The sequence below is a fragment of the Protopterus annectens genome, chromosome 6.part0 (assembly GCF_019279795.1).
Source record: "Protopterus annectens isolate FY-2018-M chromosome 6.part0, PAN1.0, whole genome shotgun sequence".
Taxonomy (NCBI): Eukaryota; Metazoa; Chordata; order Ceratodontiformes; family Protopteridae; genus Protopterus; species Protopterus annectens.
In genome coordinates this window covers 1,600,636,140-1,600,656,894 of record NC_056737.1, presented here as the reverse complement: position 1 = coordinate 1,600,656,894, position 20,755 = coordinate 1,600,636,140, and the positions used below count along the sequence as shown (strand labels likewise).

Genomic DNA, 20,755 nt, shown 5'->3' with positions numbered 1-20,755 from the left:
GAGATTCATTATGTCCCTTTATGGACTGAATTAAATGCAGGAGAGGTGTGGTTTTTCTTATCATCCTTTCATGCCAATACTATTTTAGGGGTTCTCTAACTTCAGTTGGACCTACAGCATAGTGTCATCTTGCTAATAATGATGCAAGAGAAATATGGTTTTATTTATTATTTCTTTCACCCCAATACTATTTTAGAGGTCTCTAACTTCAATTGAACCTGCATCATGGTATCATTCTACCAACAATGAGTCCCCATTCTGGATTAAGATTCAAACCTGGTCACTCACTGGATATATTAACACTTAACTTAATCTACTTACTTTAAGTTTTGGGATCTGATGAAGATTTACAGAGCAAAAGTACATTCAGATACATCTGATATCTCTAAGGATCAAGGCAATTGATGCAAACAAATGGCTAATTTTACTATGTGAAAGAATTCTATTCAAGTCATTTGGTATCAGCCCCTATGCAAGCAACATATACATTTTGCATGCCTCCTTATTCATTCATCCATTTTGAGAACTTCTATGACAGCTAAATTGATTTAAGGTCTTTCTAAAACAGATTTTGGTATAATTTATTTATTTAAATTCTACCATGGTGAAAGTCTTATTGTATATTTTGTATAACAATGCTTTGTAATACTGATACTGTCATAACAGAAAAAAAACTATGACATCAAGAAAAGGGTTCTGGGTTGAATTGTTAATGTTTGCAAGGCAGCATGCTCAAAAGGTTCCAAAATATGTCTCTCCAGTAAGAAATGTAGACCTACAAGCTGGAGTGAAGAAGAATGATGCATTGGTAGTCTTAAATGCTGAAGCACTAAAACAAGAGGTGAACTCCAGTGCAAACAGGCTGTCCAGACTTGAAGCATTCCCTATAAAATGCAGATAAAGCATCAAAATAGTTCATTGCTGTTTTGCTGCCAAAGTGCTTCTTCGGCGGTCCCATTGGGGTCTGTCAGTCGGGTAGCAATCCTTCAATAGTTGGGCAGATGAGTTTTGTTACTTTCTGATTAAAGAATTGTACTTTTCTATCAGTTTATGGACTTCTACTAAGAAACAAAGTGAATGGGGCTATGACTGCATTGAGACAACAGTATTATCACATTGGTGCTTGTATAAACGTTTTGTGAAGAAAAGTTTTACTTTTTAACTAAAAACTGCATTATTTACAGAAGGTTTGATACAGTGCTTGTGAGGGACTTGCTCACTTCTGTTCTCTATACCCACATCTCAAGGCTTCGCTACCCGCTCTACAGACCTCTTTTCCAACTTACCAAAGGAGCAACAGTTGGTCTCTAATGTTCTTCTTTCCTTCTCCAACGGACTAAAGGAAAAAAAACAGTTAAGGAGTCTTCATTGGTCAGCCTGACTCCTAGACTACCTGAGCCATGGGTAGGTGACTCTGCTGTGGCTTATTTTTTGATCCTTAGACCACCTATCTTGTCCCACAGTCCTCTTGGCATATTCTTCCAAGCCACCAAAGACCGGGGGAGTCAGCCACATCTTCTGCGGTTGTAGGGAAGCCCACAGCAGACAAGGGAGAGACACTTTTCTCACTGTTTGGGGATGAAAGACACTTTTCTCACTGTTTGGGGATGAAGCAGGTGATTGGTTATCAATAGCTACGGATGTGGTTCTGGATGATGGGGTTAGTGTGCCTAAGAGCCACACACATTGCTAATGGAAAATGTGCTTAGAGAGAAAAAACTTCCAGTCACCCGTTTCTATTTCCAAGGGCAAGGCAGACTTACTGGCATTTGCCAAGGAATGGATTGCAGCTTTTTCCTCACCTTCTCAACCTACAGGGAGAAAAAGGAAGAGTTCCTTCTCATTCTTACAGCATTTTCCAGTCAGAAGAGCAGTCATTGTAGGGGAAGGGGTGTACATCAGGAGTTTCTTCTCAGTCTGAACATTATGATTCTAAGGACAGTATTGCTTCTAATTTCCCTGTTGCAGAAATTTATTTTACTGACATTTCATCTAACATGAAAAATGTGTTTCAGTGGGATCAGAAATTCCTATGGCTCAGAAATGTTATTATGATTAGTTACAGATACAAATGCCTAAAGCAGTAGCCAACCCTCCTGTATTTCCTGCTTTAGATAATGATTTTCTCACTGCATCAAGCCTCCCTGATGGGCAGCCTACCTATGAGGTATTGCAGGTTGTATAAAGCATACAAGCCCCATAAGCACCTATTTCCTACTTGTAAACCAGACCCAGCAATCATTACTTTAACTAAATCTGCTGCACCTTAAAAGTTTACTGCTATTAATCCCATTCCTACTGGGAAAGCAACTGATACGTTAGGGAGAAACATCTATTTTTCTAGTACTTCAGCTTTCAGAATTTTGAACTGTCAAGCTCACAGGTTAAAGTTTTTGTTTTTGTCCTTTGAGAATATTCAGAAGTTAATGGTTAACCTTCTTTCATCTGAGGTAAAGAATTCATTAAATAAATGTTACTGTTAACAGCTGCTTCTCAGGTGACAAAGCATATTTTAAAATGTGCTTGTGTTACAGCTTATTCTTCCTCCAAGGCTTCTGCATCTGGTTTTATTTTAAGGAGACTTGCTTGGCTTCATATTCAAAACTTTCCAGAAGGTGTTGTAGCTAAGCTTTCAATCTCCCTCTTAGATAAAGATACACTATTTGGCCCTTCTGCAACTGACCTACCGAAGAATTGTGATGAAAGAGGAAATCTGATACAACCCTCCTTTTTCAAATGAAGTAAGAGTTTTCCCTTCTCAGCATAATTTTCCACTAAATGATTCAAATGGCAAGGAGCCAGTAATCAAGGTTTTAAAAACAATAAAAAGGAGGCTCAAAAAAAAAAGGAAAAGTTTCCAAATCTCAAGGCCAGCCATCTCAACCAGTATGACTATGTGCCTGTTCAACTTTTCGTGTCCTTTCACACTGGCTATCTTTCTATGCCACAGAGACTACACCTTCCCTTATGGCATCAGATAGCATCAGACAGATGGATTCTGTTTATAATCCATCAGGAATATTCTTGATAGTAGGAATCCCTTCCTCCTTTTCAGGTGATTCCACTTTGCCCAGGGAATCATACTTTCTTTTTCCTCCCATTCTGTACAAAATGCTATTTCAGAAAGTCGGGGAACCTGTGCCTGTGAATCCCCTAGGCAAAGGTTATTATTCAATGATAGTTCTAGTTCCCAAATCAGAAGGATCCTGCGGCTGGTGATGGATCTTTCTGCTCTAAATATTTTGTCAAGATCCTGAAGTCAAGATGTTATCTTACAAAGAAGTGTCTGAAGTATTTCTCCCTGGGCCTTTGCTAAAAACTGGCTTGTTCCAAGTTGGACTTTCCTAGTAAACAAATTGAAATGATTACTTATGTATTTATTTGTTATTCTTCATCTAGCTTTCGTGTTAAAGCTGGACATAAAAGATGCCTACCATCACATTTTATTGCCAAGCATTTAATGGGCTAGATTTATTGTGTCAGTCTCACATTATCTGTAAGTTACTCTTTATCTCACATTATCTTTTGGACTTTCCACTGCACCAAGGGAATTCAAAAAATACCTAGGTCCAGTCATTGTTTATTGTAGACTCCAGGGAATTCATATATTTCCATATTTGGATCACTGTCCCATCTTGAAGACTCTTTCTAGTTGTCAAGAGTCTTCAGCAATTATTCAGAAACTTCATCTCAGTCTGGGACTTCAAAGCAATCCCATTTCACAGAATGATCTACCTAGGATTTGTGCAGGATGTCGTCTTGGGAAGGGCCTTCCTTCCACCAGACAAAGTAAATATGTTTCAGCAGTTTTCCCTGAGTTTCTCCAGCCTAAGCCACACATCTTCACAGGAATTTCTCATGATCCTAGGGCACATGGCATCAATAATAATCATGATGTCGTTCATCAGACTGCACATGAGAAAAATAACAGTGGTACCATAGATCAGTCTGGAATCAGCACCTATATCCACTTACTTTTTAGAGTCTAGTTCTGAGATCTGCAAAGAAGGAGACTGGATGGTGGGTAGACCACACAGCTTATAATCTAGGTCTTCTATTCTCCCTCTGATTTTAACCCTGTCCCCCCTCCAGTAAGTCTGTCAATACAGATGCTTCAGACATGGTGTGGTAAGCAGTTTCAAAAGGAGAAAAAGTGCAAGCTCTGTGGGACCTAGTGGACATACAGAAGCACATAAATGTCAATAAAATTGTTATCAGTGCTTTGCAGGCCTTGAAAGATCTCTGGTCCCCAGAGCCCCTGCAAGTTTTCAAAGACAACATCTTAGTGAGAAACAAATGGGTGACAGTTACTCGATCTTACCCTCTATGCAGGCTGGCAATAAATAGCCTGGAAGACAGCAATTCAGCTCAATATGACTCTTCATACATTCTGTCAGAGCAAAACCTTACAGCAGACAAGGTCAGCAGGGTCACGGTATACCCCATGCAGGGCAACGTCATCCTGGGGTCTTCCAAGAATTGGTCTAACTGTGGGAAGCACACCAGGTAGATCTGTTTGCCTCCTCGCAGAACTAATAACAAAAGAAAACCTGTTCTAGGACTCCTTGCAATCACTCGTGGAAGACAGATGCTTTTTCATTACTATGGACAGGAATGCTCCTATATGCATATGCTTTTTTACATGAATATTCCTGAATCATTTTCCACCCTTTCTACTAATTACCAAGGTGCTTCTAAGATTCAGAAGGAATTTCCAAAAATTGTGGTGGCGACTCCATTCTGGTCAAGGCAACAGTGGTTCATCCATCTTTTTCAATATGACCAGGGCAATTGCCAAAGGTTTCTCTAGAGACCACATTTACTCATAAAGAAAAGGGGAGTTTGATATACTCCTGTCTGGAAACTCATCATGGATGATATAATTTTGATACCTTTTAGGCACCTTTTTTTTTCTGAGGACTAAAGGAGGTGAAAAAGCCTGCTATTAGAAAATCATATATGTGGAAATGGAAAAGATTTTCTAGTTAGTGCCACTCAAAAAAACAGTACCCTTTTCACGCCTGGCTGCCTCTGATTCTTAATTAATTCTGTGAATTATTGTACAGTGGCTTGTCATATTCCTCTATCAAGGTACACTTGTCAGCTTTTTCTGCTTGCCTGCCCTTAGATCCTCCCATTTTGACCAATGCTCAAATAAAAAAGTTTCTGAAGGGAGTCTTATACGTTCCTAAAAAACAGGTATTTCTTCCTTGCAATCACAATTTTGTGTTTGAAAATCTTACTCTTTCTTCATTTGAACCAGTTCATGAGGCTGATTTGAGGTTCTTAACATGAAAAATTAGAAGTTATGTACTTACCATAACGTTCCATCTGAGTAGGTGGATTCATTTGTCTGCAACCTGTGGGTTATGGATCCGATATCGGATCCGAACCGGCATGGTTATCCAGCTATGGATCTGAGCTCTTAGCTCCTCCCCTCACCCATAATGCCCTGCTCTCCCTACATGACCTCAGATCGAGTTTGCCCTGAATCAAAATACCCTGGAAAGGGTAACATGTAATATGCAGGAAACTGACAAGGCCAGGGGGATAGGAGGGCGGGATGGTTGCAGACAAATGAATCCACCTACTCAGATGGAACGTTATGGTAAGTACATAACTTCTAAATCTGAAGTAGGAGATTCATTTGTCTGCAACCTGTGGGACAGAGTCCCCAGCTACCTGAATCTTGGGCGGCTGTCATGGAAGGATATTCCGGAGCACCGCGGAGCCAAAGGATGCTCTACCTCTAGATGTGATATCCAGCTTGTAATGAGAAATAAAGGTATGAGATGAAGCCCAAGTGGCTGCTGAACAAATGTCATCCAGAGGAATCCTAGTCTTAAAGGCCGCTGAGGTAGAAACTGACCGGGTCGAATGGGCATGGACTCCCTCCGGTGCGGGCCTCCCAGAAGCTTGATAAGCTAAAAGAATACATTGCGAAATCCAGCGTGACAAGGAGACTTTGGAAATTGGCTTACCCAGATTGAATTTGGCAAAGGAAATGAACAACTGGTCGGATTGCCTATGACCAGCTGTCCTGTTAAGATAAAAACAAAGCTGCCTGTGAACATCCAAGGAATGCAGCTTGTATTCACCCTTGTTTTGATATTTAGGAAAGAAAACAGGGAGGTTAATGGACTGATTAATGTTTGCTTCTGAAGCTACCTTAGGAAGAAAGGAGGGATTGGTCCTGAGGTATACGCGGTCTGGATGGAAGACCAAGTAAGGAGGCTTTATGGATAAGGCTTGAAGTTCCAAAACTCTTTTGGCCGAAGTAATGGCTACTAAAAAAGCAGTCTTGAGGGATAAAAATTTAAGATCTACTGTGGCCGCAGGTTCGAAGGGGGGAGCGGTCAAGGCCTGAAGAACCAAAGAAAGATCCCATGGAGGAACCGCTTGCTTGATAGGGGGTCTAAGGAGAAAGGTGCCTTTTAGGAAGATTTTACACAATTTGGCAGGCATAGGAGGTCCAGCGTCATGACCAACATGATAATGAGAAATAGCCGCGAGCTGCACTTTGACCGTGGAACTACTGGCACCATCATTAAAAAGAGTGGTTAGGAAGTCTAGCACCAGAGGAAGGGGAACCGTGAAGGGATCTAGACCTTGCCGCTCCGCCCAAATGGAGAATCGTTTCCATTTACTGCGGTAAACTTTCCTGGTAGATGGTTTATGAGCCGCTACCAGGATGGCCTTAACGGGGGATGAGATACCGGGAGTCCTAATTAGGAGTGGAACTGGAGCAGCCAAGCAGTCAGCTTCAGGTTGTCCAGATTCGGAGTTGGTAGGTTCGATGGGTGCGATATCAGATCCGGAATGGGATCTAGAATCCAAGGTGGATTCACCGAGTGAGACCTTAGGTAAGGGAACCAGATCTGTCGAGGCCAGAATGGGGCAATGAGGATCATTCTGCACCACAACCGAGAGGCTTTCTGAAGAACTTGGAGCATCAGAGGCAAAGGGGGGTAAGCGTAAAGAAGACCGGGGGGCCAAGCATGCACCAGAGCGTCTCTCGGGGAATCCCCTGGAGGAGGGATTAGAGTGAAAAAACTGTCGCACTTGGTGTTTAAGGGAGACACAAAAAGATCGCAACAAGGAGCTCCCCACCGTGCGAAGATATGTTTCGCTACTTGAGCATTGAGAGACCACTCGTATGGGGAGAGAATGGTGCGACTGAGCTTGTCCGCAAGGATGTTGGACCGACCCGGAATATGCGTTGCGATGAGAAAGCGGTTGGTGGAGATCGCCCATTCCCATACTCTCATGGCTTCTCGACATAAGGGATAAGACCTGGTTCCCCCCTGTTTGTTGATGTACCAGACCACCGACATGTTGTCTGACTGAATTGCAATTGTTCCCAGGGGAAGAAAGGCCTGAAGTGCTCGCAACGCTAGGAGCACTGCTCTCATCTCTAGAACATTGATATGCAGGGAGGTCTCTGAGTCGTTCCACGTGCCTTGGACCGTCCTGCCTGCAAAATGCCCCCCCCCCCACCAGAGGCAGGAGGCGTCCGTGGTCACCGTGGCGAGAGGGGGAGAAGCACAAAAGGGGCGGCCTCCGTGGAGATCCTGTGAGTGGAGCCACCACAAGAGGGACCGCTTGCAAGCCTTGCTGATCGCGATGGGATGATGCATAGGTAGAGCAAGGTAAGACCACTGAACTTGAAGTGTCCACTGAAGGACCTGCATGTTGAACCTGGTGAGTGGAAGAAGAGATATTGCTACCGCCATGGACCCTAGAGCCCTCAGGACCAATTCTGCCGGAACAGAGCTGGAGTGGAGGATGGCCCGCACCTGGAGTCGCAGATTTTGAACTCTGTCGGCTGTGAGGAAGGCTCTTAACTCCCTCGTGTCTAATCTGGCACCTATAAAATATATCAACTGAGTAGGGGCCAGGTTGGATTTTTCTACATTTATCGTGATGCCCAGGCGGGGAGCTAGATGAAGAAAAGAGTCTCGCGCCAATGATAGTAGATGCCTTGTTGGGGCGGTAAGAAGCCAGTCGTCCAGGTACGGGAAGACCTGCACCCCCTGAAGCCTCAGGTGGGGCGCAACCACTGCTAATACTTTGGTGAACACTCTGGGGGCTGTGGTGAGACCAAAGGGAAGGACCCTGAACTGGTAGTGACTGGCTCCCAGCCGGAAGCGAAGAAACCTCCTGGAACGTCTGTCCATTAGTATGTGGTAGTACGCATCCTTGAGGTCTATAGAGCACATCCAGTGATTCTCTCCCAGAAGGGGGAGGATGGATTGCAAGGTGACCATCCGGAACTTCTCCTTGGGAACTGCCAGGTTTAACAGGGACAGGTCTAAAATTGGTCTTAGGTCCCCCGTCTTTTTTGGCACTAAAAAGAACCTGGAGTAGAACCCTGATCCGATCTGGGGGGACGGGCTGGATGGCTCTTTTCCCCAGCAGATGGCCAATTTCTGCCGAAGCGGCCTCCCACTGACCGGGTGGAACGTCGGGGAGGGATTTTAATTTTGGAATGTGATGAAAGGGGATCTTGTATCCTCTGGATATAATGCGGAGGACCCAGCGGTCTGATGTTATGGACTCCCATGCCACTAGGTGCTCCAAAAAACGTCCCCCGACTGCCTCCAGAGTGGAGCAGTTGGGCAACACTTCAGGGCTGCTGCGCGGGCCGTTCAGAGAAAGGTTCTCTGAACTCGAAGTTCCTGGGAGCCCCTCTGCCCCTGGGGCGGCGTCCTCCCTGTCCTCCTCTGCCACGGAAGGACTGGTTGTCCGGAGCAGGTTGGGATTGCTGCGACTTCCGGAACCACATCTTCTTCTGGCCCTTTTGGTTCCTAGAGTAGGGCCTCTGGGGCACAGAGAAGCGGATTCTGACGGCAGACAGCGTCTTCCCATCCTTTTCGCTCTAGGTCAAGGTGTTGCAAACCGTCTTGCCAAAAAGGGCAGAACCATCGAAGGGGGCATTCGCGAAGGACGCCTTGAAGGGCTCCGTGAAATCGCAATGGCGGAGCCAGGCCTGGCATCTCGTGACTAGGCCTACTCCTGCAGCTCTAGCGGCTCCCTCAGTAGCATGGGACAGCAACCGCATAGAGGTATTAAGTCACGGACCAAGAGTGGCCATACGGGTGGAGTGCAAAAGTTTGTCCTCCTCCGACATGGACTCAGGGGGGGATGCAGCGTATTCTTTAATAAGATCGCGCTGCATCCTGATAACATGTGCCAGGTAGTTGAGCGCCCTCACTGAGAAGGTCGCTGAACTAAACATTCGCTTCCCCAAGCGGTCCATCATCCGAGACTCCTTGCTCGGAGGATGGACTGAGGGACTCTCCTGGGCGAGTTCCCTCTTGGTGGCTGCTGCCGTCAACATGGCATCTACTGGGGGCCCCTTACTCCAGTGGGCATGGTCTGCAGGGGGGCTAAGGATTCGGTCAGGCATTTTGGGGATTGGCTCCACGGTGTCCGGTTCCTTCCACGCCCTGGTGGTAATAAGGTCCACCAGGGGGTCGGCAGGAGGGGACACCCAAGAGGTAGACGGGCCCGCTTCAAATGCCTCCAAGAACACGGACTCGTCCGAGGGGGACTTGGGGGCAGACCACCCCCCCCTTATGCGAAGCATTTCCATGATGTCTCCAAAGGAGACATCCTCGGGGGGTGATCTTGGGGAGCCTTCCCCTTCCTCCAAATCCGTGTCTTCAGTTAAAGACTCGGGGGAGTCTATGTGCCTCCTTTTACATGTATGCTTGCGAGGGGCTTCCTCGGTGGGGGCTGTTCGAGGAGCCCTCGCAAGCAGTGTCTTGTTCCAAAGGAACAGCTTGGGGCACTGAAGCGGGCTGTCCCAGTGGCCGGATGGTGGAAGCCTGACCCAGTGCAGATGGAGCGCGGGACGGAGCCGAAGCAAGTGCCGGGGGTCCGGAAGCCCTCAACAGAGCCCTCTCCACTACATCAAAAGCCGAGGGGGAGCCAGCCTCGACCAAAGGATCCGAAAGTCGGCTCCCCCTCGGATCCGAAGAGTGGATCGGAGCCGGCCCCGAGACACTCGGATCCGAAGGACCAGTGCGCTCCAACACAGACGGCGCCGAAGGCACACTAAGTCCCCCGGATCCGAAGCTCAGAACCAGGCTCTGAGAGGTCGGATCCGAAACACTCGAGGGCAGGGTCGGATCCGAAGTACCTAGTACTATCAGCGCCGACCCACCCCCGGCTCCAAAGCTGCCCGGCTCCGAACGCTCCGAACCCGGGTAGCGGGTCGGAGAAGGAGCTATAGGCTTGAAAAATGGGGTCGAGTTCCCCCCCCCCAGAGGGGGGGGGGGGGGCAGGAGCACTCCCATCTGCATCTGGGCCTGGATGAATCTTCTCATCATCCGGTCCAGATTAGCATTGGAAAGGCTATACGTGGATCTCGAAGAGGCTACCGAGGTAGGCCTTGAGTGCCTCCTCGATAGCCTCGACGGAGATCGGGTCTCCTCCTCCTCAGGCCCCGGTGAAAAGCAGACCGGAGACCGGAGTCGAGGGGGGGGAGAGCCAGCAGCCAAGGAGGCCGGAGGAGAAGCCCGCTTAGCTGGCGGGGCCGAAATGGAGGTCTCGGCCCGCCACTTGTGGTGCTTCTCTCTCCGATCCTTTTTTCTTGCCTCTCTCTCCTCCAATCCAGCAGCGGGAGGTTGAGTCCCAGGTGGAGGAGGGGGAGCAGGCGAGGAGGGAACCGAAGCCACGGTACCCACCACAGGAGCGGGAGCCGAAGCTGAGTCTGGGGGTAGAAGTCACACCAGGACCAGCTTCGACCTCTGCTCCTTCAATGCCCTGGGGTTGAACCCTGCACAAATGGAACATCCAGAAGTGAGGTGTTCAACCCCAAGGCATCGAACGCACCGAGTGTGGCCATCAGCAGGGGAAAGCTTATGGCCACACTCGGAGCACTTCGAAAATATTGCCTTAGGGGCTTCTGACATAACTAAAGTCTTTTTTTTTTTTTTTTTTTTAACAAAAAAAACAAAAGACAGAGAACTAGTACTAAACTAGCACACACACAAGGCCCCAAACAGTACACTCAAACAGAAACTACGACCAGCGAGGGGAGGGTATAAACTTAAAGTTTTAAAAGTAAAAACTTTAAACTGAAACTATCAAAAGATTAAGGGAAACCTAACACAATCACTCAAAACTAACTGCAAAAATTCAAAATAAAGCTTTCTTTAGGTAAAATAGTCACTTAGCTGAAGAGCTCAGACGATCCAAGACCTGGTTACCAGCGCGGCAAACTAGATCTGAGGTCATGTAGGGAGAGCAGGGCATTATGGGTGAGGGGAGGAGCTAAGAGCTCGGATCCATAGCTGAATAACCATGCCGGTTCGGATCCGATATCGGATCCATAACCCACAGGTTGCAGACAAATGAATCTCCTACTTCAGATCAAAAGTTATGTAACTCACTATAACAATACATCTGCGTTGTCTGTTTTTGTCCTTCCTCAACCGATGGGTCTCGGATACAACCTTGGCCAGTTTTATAGACTTTGACTCCACAGCTCAAGTTCCTCCCCTTACCCACAATCCACCTTTTTTGGCTTGAATTCCCTCAAGATGAGTTTTCCCTCTATTCAGCCTATAATACAGTCTAATTACCAAAATAAAAATCAGTCAGACAGCAAGGAAATAAATAAAGTAAAAAGACTGGAGCTCATCAGAAGGTGGGCAACATAACACACCCCAGATCGAACTAGGAGACCAGAAAGTAAAAAGCTTTCAAGGAGAAAGGGGATTGGAATGCAGAAGGTTGAGGAAGGATAAACAAAGACAACACAGAAGCAGCATTATAAAAGTCATTTAGTACCTGATCTTGTCGTTTTCATCTGTTCCTCAACAGACGACATACAGTCTCCAGCTAGAGAAACCTCCAGGGTGGTCCTCAAGGAAGGATATTCTGGAGTAAAGCGTAGCCAAATGCTGCCCTATTTCTACACAAGATCTTCAATTTGTAGCGAGAAATTAAGTTACTAGCATTACACCAAGTGGCAACTGCACAAATGTCATCTGTGGATGCTCTGGACCAGAAAGTGGAAGATGTGGCCACAGATTTATTGGAATGAGCTTTAGGAATCTTAGGAAGTGTCAATCCCTTCTTCTTATAAATAAAAGAAATGCAATCAGTAAGGCATCTAGCTAAAGTTGCCCGTGAAACCAATTTTCCCAACTTGGCTTTGGAAAAGGAAACAAATAGTCTGATTTTCTAAAATATTTTGTTCTGTGGCAATAGACTCTAAGCTGTCTATGAACATCCAAAAAGTGTAGCTTGTATTCTTCTTTGTTGGAAAAATTTGGAAACAAAACAACAAAGGTTGATGGACTGATTTACAGCTGTTTATGAAGCCACCTTAGGTATAAAGGAAGAATTAGTATGGACAGACACTCTGTGCTTGTGAAAGATCAGATATAGTGGCTTGGAAGAGAGAGCCTGGAGTTCTGATACCCATCTGGCTGATGTGATTGCAAACTGAAAAACAGTTTTCCAAGACAAAAACTTTAAGCCCACCTTTGCAGCTGGTTCACAGGGGGGGGGCTGAGTCAGGGCTAGAAGAAGTTCTCTTAAATCCCATGAAGGAGTAGGTTCCATAATAGGGAATTGGAGAGAAAAGGTACCTTTGAAAAAGGCTTTACATAATCTAGATGATGTCTGGGATGAATGGTCATCTCCTGCAATAAAATGTGAGATGGCTGCATACTGGACCTTCATTCTAGAATAACTAGCTTCACTGTTGAAGTATAGAAGCAAGAAAGTCTAAGATAGCTGGAATAGGTGCTGAAAAGGGATCCAATTGTCTCCCCACCCTAGCTAGAAGGCATCTGTAGTCACTGTGGCTGTGGTTGTTGGAGGAATAAATGGGTGGCCCTGAGAAACTTCTTTTGTTGTGATTCAACAGGCTATGGATTCCCTGCAAACCTTTGTAATCTGTACCAGTGTGGACAGGGGGGGGCATTATTTTATTGACCACTACACAGCAAGTTCTGATTGCAGTACCCTCATATAATACCTTGGGAGAGGTACTAGAGTTGTGCAAACTTCCAACCCTGCTGGTGGGGAAGGAAGACAGAGGATGTGGGATGCTTAGTGTTTATTCTTGTCTGTGGTAATCTTGTGATCTGTGTCATCATATCCAGATAAGCACCAATAAACTCCAGGACTTGAGTGGAGGAGAGCTGAGGCTTGGCATAGTTCATTGTGATGCATATTTGAAGACATAGTTGGAGCAAGTAGTAGATGGTTTGAATAAGTAAAGACCTGGTGAAAGCAAAGAGGAGCCAGTCACTGAGATATGGAAATACCCATAATCCCAGCAGTCTCAAGTGAGCTGCAACCACTGACATGCACTTGGTGAACACCCTGTGTACTGTGGTGAATCCAAAGAGTAGGGCCCTGAACTGGTAATGACTGGCTGGCAGGCAGAAGAGTAGATATCTCTTGCATCACCTTTCTATTTTGATGTGATAGTATGCATCGTGGAAATCTATCAAGCATAATAATGGTAGAAGGGACAGAATTGTGCCCATTAGGAATTTGGAACATCTGATGTACTGATTCAAACTGCTGAGATCCAAGATTGTTCTTAGGTTCCTGTTTCACTTTAGCACCAAAAAGAACCTTGAGCATGTTCTAAATCCTTGCTTGTCTGGTGGGGCCATTTGGATAACTCTTTTGGCCAGCAGTTTTTCTAGTTCTGCAGCTGCTGCTTTCCTCTAACTAGGTGGAACATCAGGGATTTTTGCAGGCTGACTGGGCAGCTGAAGAGAAAAGGGTATTTAGTAGCCTCTTGATATGATCCTCTGCACCCAAGTATTTTTAATGATGGCTGTTCAGTTTTCTAGGTGCAGAGATAAGCACCCCCCCAACTGCCTCCAGAGTGCAGCAGTTGGGCAACCTTTCAGGAGCTCTGGAAGGGCATCTCAGAGAAAGGACCTCTGAAATCCGAGTTTTGTTCATAGGCTGGTACTACGCTATCGGCCCTAGGACTATACAAGCCTAGCCATAACAATTCCCTGGATATTTCTTCCCACAATATTTACTTCCCTGGACCCCTGTCTAGCAGGGTGAATTTTCTATCTCCCATCTAATCGTCAAGGTTTCTTTTGAAGAGGGCCAAGAAGGAGCTCTGCTTGACATGTATGGGCAGTCTGTTCCAGAGTATGGGGAGTCTCTGGATCAGGAACCTATCCATCTAGCATGTTTTGTTCATTGTGATGACAAGGTTTAGATCCCTGGAGTGTGTGGCACTGAAGGATTTGGGATTTCTTTAAGTGGAGCATGTCCAGCAGCTCAGGGTTAGACATGGCCTTGTATGTTAAGCAGAGATCGCCTCTGAGTAGACAATATGCGACAGAGTATAGCTGGAGTTTTTTTTAGACAGTCAGCATAGGGCATCTGCTTTAGGCCTGTGATTCTTTTAGTGAGGTATTTCTGCGGCCTTTCCAGTTGTTGCAGATGTCTTGTGAGGTACATACCAAATGGGGCATTGTACTCTATAATGAGTCTAATGGGGAATGAGTACAGTGGGACAATGACCTCCTTTTTTCTGGATGAAAAGCCCTTAGTGATGAGGTATGCCACATAGAAGGATTTCCTGACTGTTGTGGCAATGTGGTTATCGAAGGAGAGACTACTGTCCACCTGTGTCCCTAAGTCTCTCATCACACTTTTGGTGCTCCATGGCCTTGCAGTGGTGATTCATGGGTACATGTTTTTTTCCCAAAGGGGATAACTTTTAGTTATGTACTTACCATAACTTTAGATGTTTGGGATCCATCTCGCCTACATTCTGTACTGATGGGCTCGGAGCCGATCCTCGGCTCTGACTCGGCACGCTATGCTATAGAGCAAAGCCTCTTATTGGCTGAGCTATTCTCTATCCCAGGATGCACCACCACTAATCCCCCAGATCTTGTTTGTCTGCATTCATGCACACACACATAACTGTTTATATAACATTGCCAGATGTTTCAAGATGAAACAATAGAATTCGGACCGTCCGATCTCTTCTGATCTCCAAGGCAGGGGGAAGGAGGGTGGGTTATTAGGAATGTAGGCGAGATGGATCCCAAACATCTAAAGTTATGGTAAGTACATAACTAAAAGATGTTATGTGATCCTATCTTGCCTACATTCTGTACTGATGGGACAGCGTCCCTAGCACCTAATTCCTGGGTGGCTCACTGGAAAACACTCCTGAGCACTGTGGAACCAAATGAAGCTCGCCCCCGAGATGCCACATCCAATTTGTAGTGGGAAATGAAGGTGTGTGGGGAAGACCACGTAGCCGCAGCACAAATGTCACTAATGGCAAGCTTAGAATGGAATGCTATTGAAGTGGCCATAGCTCTTGTAGAGTGAGCTTTGACAGAGGTTGTAAGCTCTTTATTAGAAGAGGAATAAGCCTGACTAATACAGTCCCTGATCCATTTGGCAATAGTGACCTTTGTGACAGCTTTGCCCAATTTATTATCCGAAAAGGACACAAACAATTGATCTGTTTCCTTGTTTGTTGGGTCCTGTCTAAATAAAAACGCAATTGCCTGTGAACATCCAATGTGTGGAAGATGTATTCCGCTTTGTTTGAGTACTTTGGAAAGAAAACTGGAAGTTCTAATGACTGTTGCAGGCAAAAACTGGAACAAACTTTAGGGACAAAGGATGGATTAGGCCTGAGGGATACTCTATCTTTGTGAAAAACCAGGTACGGTGGTTTTACAGATAGAGCTTGAAGCTCTGAAACCCTTCTGGCAGAAGTAATCGCGACCAGAAAGGCAGTTTTCCAAGAAAGAAATTTCAAATCACATGTTGCTGCCGGTTCGTAGGCGGAGGAGGTTAAGGCACGTAATACCACATTGAGATCCCACGGAGGAGCAGGATGAGAAATCGGAGGTCGTAAAAGCGCAGCACCTTTCATGAAGGTTTTACACAATCTGTTGCTCATTAAAGGTGGGTTTATAGATTCATGAAAATTAGAAATAGCTGCCAATTGGACCTTGATGGTAGAGACTGAAGAACCTTGATTGAATAGGGAAGTTAGAAATTTCAGGACTTCCGATACCGGAACAGTGATGGGATCCAGACCCCGGAGTTGAGCCCAAATAGCAAATCTCTTCCATTTGCTAGTATACAATATCTTAGTGGCAGACTTGTGGGCCGATGATAAGATATGTATGACTTCCGGGTCTAAGGTATGATTCCTGACTATAGTCGGAAGAGGAGGAGCCAAGCTGTTAACTTCAAAGTGTGAAGGGACTGATGGAGTTGTCCCGACTGATGAATTAATAGGTCTGGGATCTGATCCAGGAATGATGGACCGTCCAGTGCATATTTCTGAAGATAGGGGAACCATACCTGACGAGGCCAGTAAGGGGCAACTAGAATCATTTTGCTCCCCAAGTGAGACGCCTTTTGGATCACTCTGGGAAGGAGGGGAACTGGAGGGAAGGCGTATAGCAAGCCGGTGGGCCAAGGATGGGCTAATGCATCCATAGGACTCTCTCCCGGAGCTGGAGTGAGAGAGAAGAACTTTCTGCACTTTGCGTTCAGCGGGGTTGCGAAGAGGTCGCAACAAGGAGTTCCCCATCTGCTGAAGATCTGAGCTGTCACTGCATCGTTCAGAGACCACTCGTGAGGAGAGAGAATAGTTCTGCTTAGTCTGTCGGCTATCACATTGGACTTGCCAGGGATATGAGTCGCTACCAGAAAATGTCTGGTCGCTACTGCCCATTCCCAAACTCTCATGGCCTCTCTGCAAAGGGGGTAGGATCTGGTCCCTCCCTGCTTGTTCAGATACCAGACTACTGACATGTTGTCGGAGTGAATGGCAATTACGTCCTGAGGGAGGTAATCGTGGAGGGCTTGTAGAGACAGAAACACCGCCCTCATTTCTAAAATGTTGATATGAAGGAGACTCTCTTCTGAATGCCATTTGCCTTGGACTGACCTGCCCAGGTAATGCCCCCCCCCACCCCATCTGGGAGGCATCCGTCGTCAATGTGGCCATAGGAGGAGGTGGAACAAAGGGTCGTCCCTGATCCAGATTGGAGGGCACCAGCCACCAGCGAAGGTCCCGTTTGCAAGTTTCCGTGATCCGTATGAGGTGACTGAGAGGGAGATCCTGAAAGGACCACTGTGTCGATAGGAGCCACTGGAGAATTCTCATATGCAATCTTGCTAAGGGGACTAGGAGAACAGTGGCCGACATAGAACCTAATAGCTGCAGGACCATCCTGGCTGGAGCTTTGGATCTGAGAAGCAAGGCTCGGACTTGAGCCTGTATAGTCTGTATCCTTTCTGTAGGAAGATAGACCCGCATTTGGTTTGAGTCTATCTCTACTCCGATGAACCTTATGCGCTGAGATGGCAGCAACACAGACTTTGGCCAATTGAAGGTAATTCCAAGGGAAGTGCCTAGTGATATGGTGGCTTGTAGGTTCTGCAATAGTAGACGCCTGGAGGTGGCAGTTAGGAGCCAGTCGTCCAGATACGGAAACACCTGGAATCCTAGACTCCTCAGGTGAGCAGTGACGACCGCCAAACATTTGGTGAACACCCTGGGGGCTGTGGTGAGACCAAAGGGCAGTGCGCAGAACTGAAAATGACTGTCTCCAAGGCTGAAGCACAAATGTCTCCTGGACGCCTGATCTATCAGGATGTGATAATAGGCGTCCTTGAGATCTATGGAGCACATCCAAACACCTTTCTCCAGCAGTGGGAGAATGGATTGTAAGGTGACCATTCGGAACTTGGACTTTTTGACTGACCGATTTAGGATGCTGAGATCCAAAATGGGCCTCAAGTCCCCGGTCTTTTTTGGCACTAAAAAGAACCTTGAGTAAGTCCCTAATCCGATCTGGTCTGCGGGGACCGGTTGGATGACTCCTTTTTGAAGCAGCTTTGAGATTTCTAATGCTGCAATTTCCCGTTGACTGGGTGGCGGGTCCGGGATTTTCTTGGACGGCGTTGGGGGGTGTGAAAAAGGAATGTTGTAATCTCCGGCAATGATTCGAAACACCCATCGGTCCTGAGTGATACCTTCCCAGGCTTTTAGGTGCCTCGAAAAATGACCCCCGACTGGCTCCGGAGCTGCACAGTCGGGCAATCCTTCAGGGATTGTGAAAGGCTGAAGAGCCACGAAAGGACTCGCGGTCTCCAGTGTTGCGGGGGCCTCTGCCGCCTCTGGGACGGCATCTTCCAGAAAAATTTCCCCCTCCTCTGCCTCTAGAAGGGGAATCGTCCTGCTGCGAGGGATAAGACTTCTGGGATTTACGGAACCACATTTTCCCTCCTCTTTTAGCCTTGGGGTAAGGCCGAAAGGGAGTGGAAAATCGTGCCCCTACGGCAGTCAAAGTCTTACCTTCTTGCTCGCAGCGGGTCAATGTGTCCTTTACCTTGGGTCCAAACAAAGAGGACCCATCAAAGGGAGCATCGGCAAAGGAAGACTTAAAGGCTTCCGCAAAATGACACAGGCGGAGCCAGGCTTGCCTCTGTAGAGCAACACCCGTACCCGCCGCTCTACTCGCCCCCTCGGCTGCATATGAAATGAGCCTCAAGGACAAGTTTGATATCGATGACAGCGTAGCCAACTGAGAGCCAACCATCTGGGCCAGCTGCTCAGGTAGGTTACCCAAGAGGGTATCTGAAAGCTCCTTGATCAGATCCCTCTGAAATCTAGTGAAGTGCGTTAAATAGTTCAGGGACCTTAAGGTAAAGGCCGCTGAACTGAGGGTGCGCTTCCCGTACTGATCCATGCTCCTAGACTCCTTATTAGGAGGATGGACAGACGTCGAAGCCTCTGCTACATCTTGTTGGGTAGCAGATGCCACCACCAAGGCATCTACAGCCACACCTTTGGTCAAAAACTCCTTCTCTGGGGGTGCTGATAAGAACTTATTTGGGCGAGCAGGCACCGGTTCCACAGAGTCTGGATGTTCCCACGCCCGACAGATCAAATCTAGGAGCTCGAGGGGCTGAGACACCCAGGAGGCGGAGGGCTGAGCCCCGAAGGCCTTGAGGAACACCGACTTATCAGCGGAAGGGGGTTTGGAATGCCAGCCGCCTCGTTGTTTGAGGGCTTCCAAGATGTCTGCAAAGGAGACATCATCTGAGGACAACTTAGGGGACCCCTCCGCATCATCAAGATCGGTGTCCGACGTGAGAGACTCATCGGGGAGTCGACGTGCTTCCTCTTGCACAGTCTTTTCCTTGGTGGTTCCTCCGAAGAAGCTTCAGAGGGACCCCCAGGAGGGGGGGAACCCCCACTGGGGGTGACCTCAGGCCCTGGGGCTCCGCTGTCTAGGGACAGGGGGACTAATAAAGACCCAGTCTCCGTGTGTAGGGAAGGTGCTGGTGAGACCGTGGAGGTAGCCAAAGAAGATTTGGCCAAAGCACTCCTCATGGCCCTGAAGGCCGGACCGCCAGAGTCCTGGGAAGGTCCAACTCCCGTGGCCACAACAGTAGACGGTACCCCCACAGCCGACGCACCGAGAGGAAGGCTCGGAACCGAAAACATCGGTCCCGAAGCATCCCCCCCAGGGCCGACGGAGGAGGTCCGTGTACCGAACTCCGACTCGAGAGCCGGAGTTGGAGTAAGGGTTGGGGCCGACCCGAAAACCTCCATCGGCTCCACCAGCACCGGCTCCAATGGTGCTGAGGCTGTTGGAGGAGGAACCAGAACTACAGGGTGGGCCATCGGCTCCGAAGCCGAATGGGCTGGAGCCGAAACTAATTTCTGGAATACAGGAGACTGAAACAGTCTTAGGAGCACCCTGTCGATGTCCGAATCCGACATCTTGGAAGATCGGGAGGAAACCGACCGGGTCCGAACCGACTTCTCCATCGGCTCCGAAGGACTGGGGGACCGGCTCCGAATAGACTCGACCAGTATAGGTGCCGAGGGAGATTCCAAAACAATTTCCCTCGGTGCCGATTAGGGCTTCGGCGCCTTAGGGGAAGAGTCTGAGCCGGCAACCCTCATCGGCTCCAATATCAGTGGAGCCGATGAAGGTGACCCGCCTCTCGAAGCCCCAGCCATCAGCTCCGAAACCAAAGGAGTCAAGACTGGAGGCATCGAGGCAGACCGTTCCGCCCTCGGCTCCGAAGTCCGTGGAGCCAATGGAGAAGCCTGCCTAGATTTCTTAGTGGTCGGTTCCGACGGGCTGGTCGGAGCCGACGCTTTCTTTTTCTTAGCTGGAGAGGAAGAGGAAGATAAGGCCTCCAAGATTAATTTATTCTTCCTCTTGAGGACCCTGACACACGCTGCAAGACTCCTGTAGGTGTTTGGCGCCTAAACAGCACACGCATGAGGAGTGATCATTGGTGATGGACATTTTATAATTGTACCTCGTGCACTTCTTGAATCCTGAGGGTCTATGCTCTTTAGACATTGTAGAATACTCAGTATATCAGAGGAAAAAAACACAGAGTATGTCACTTTAGTAAAGGATTTAAACAACAATAAAAACCCCTTTTTTTTTTTTTTTAAACTAGCTCAAAACAAGTACAAATACAATACACGAAAGAAATAAGAGAGGGCCAAGAACCCTCTAACTTAAACAGGTACTTGACCTCTCCACAAAATAAGAAAATTCACTAAAGAAATAGGGGAAGGCCCCTTTAACTTAAACGGAAACCTTTCCCTGTTCAATCACACAAATTTACCACAAAAAATATTCAAAAACACACTTATACACAACGATAGCTGTTAAAACAGCTTTTGGGTAAAGATTAAGGAATTTCCTGACAGAAAAACTTTCAGAAATAAGCA

At 47.2% G+C, this 20,755-nt stretch overlaps 1 protein-coding gene across 1 annotated transcript in view; it reads right to left on the bottom strand.

Moving 5' to 3' along the window:
* TRAF3IP1 (TRAF3 interacting protein 1) overlaps window positions 1-20,755 on the bottom strand; it is a 2,107,097-nt gene that overhangs the window by 969,701 nt on the left and 1,116,641 nt on the right. The window lies entirely within an intron of this gene.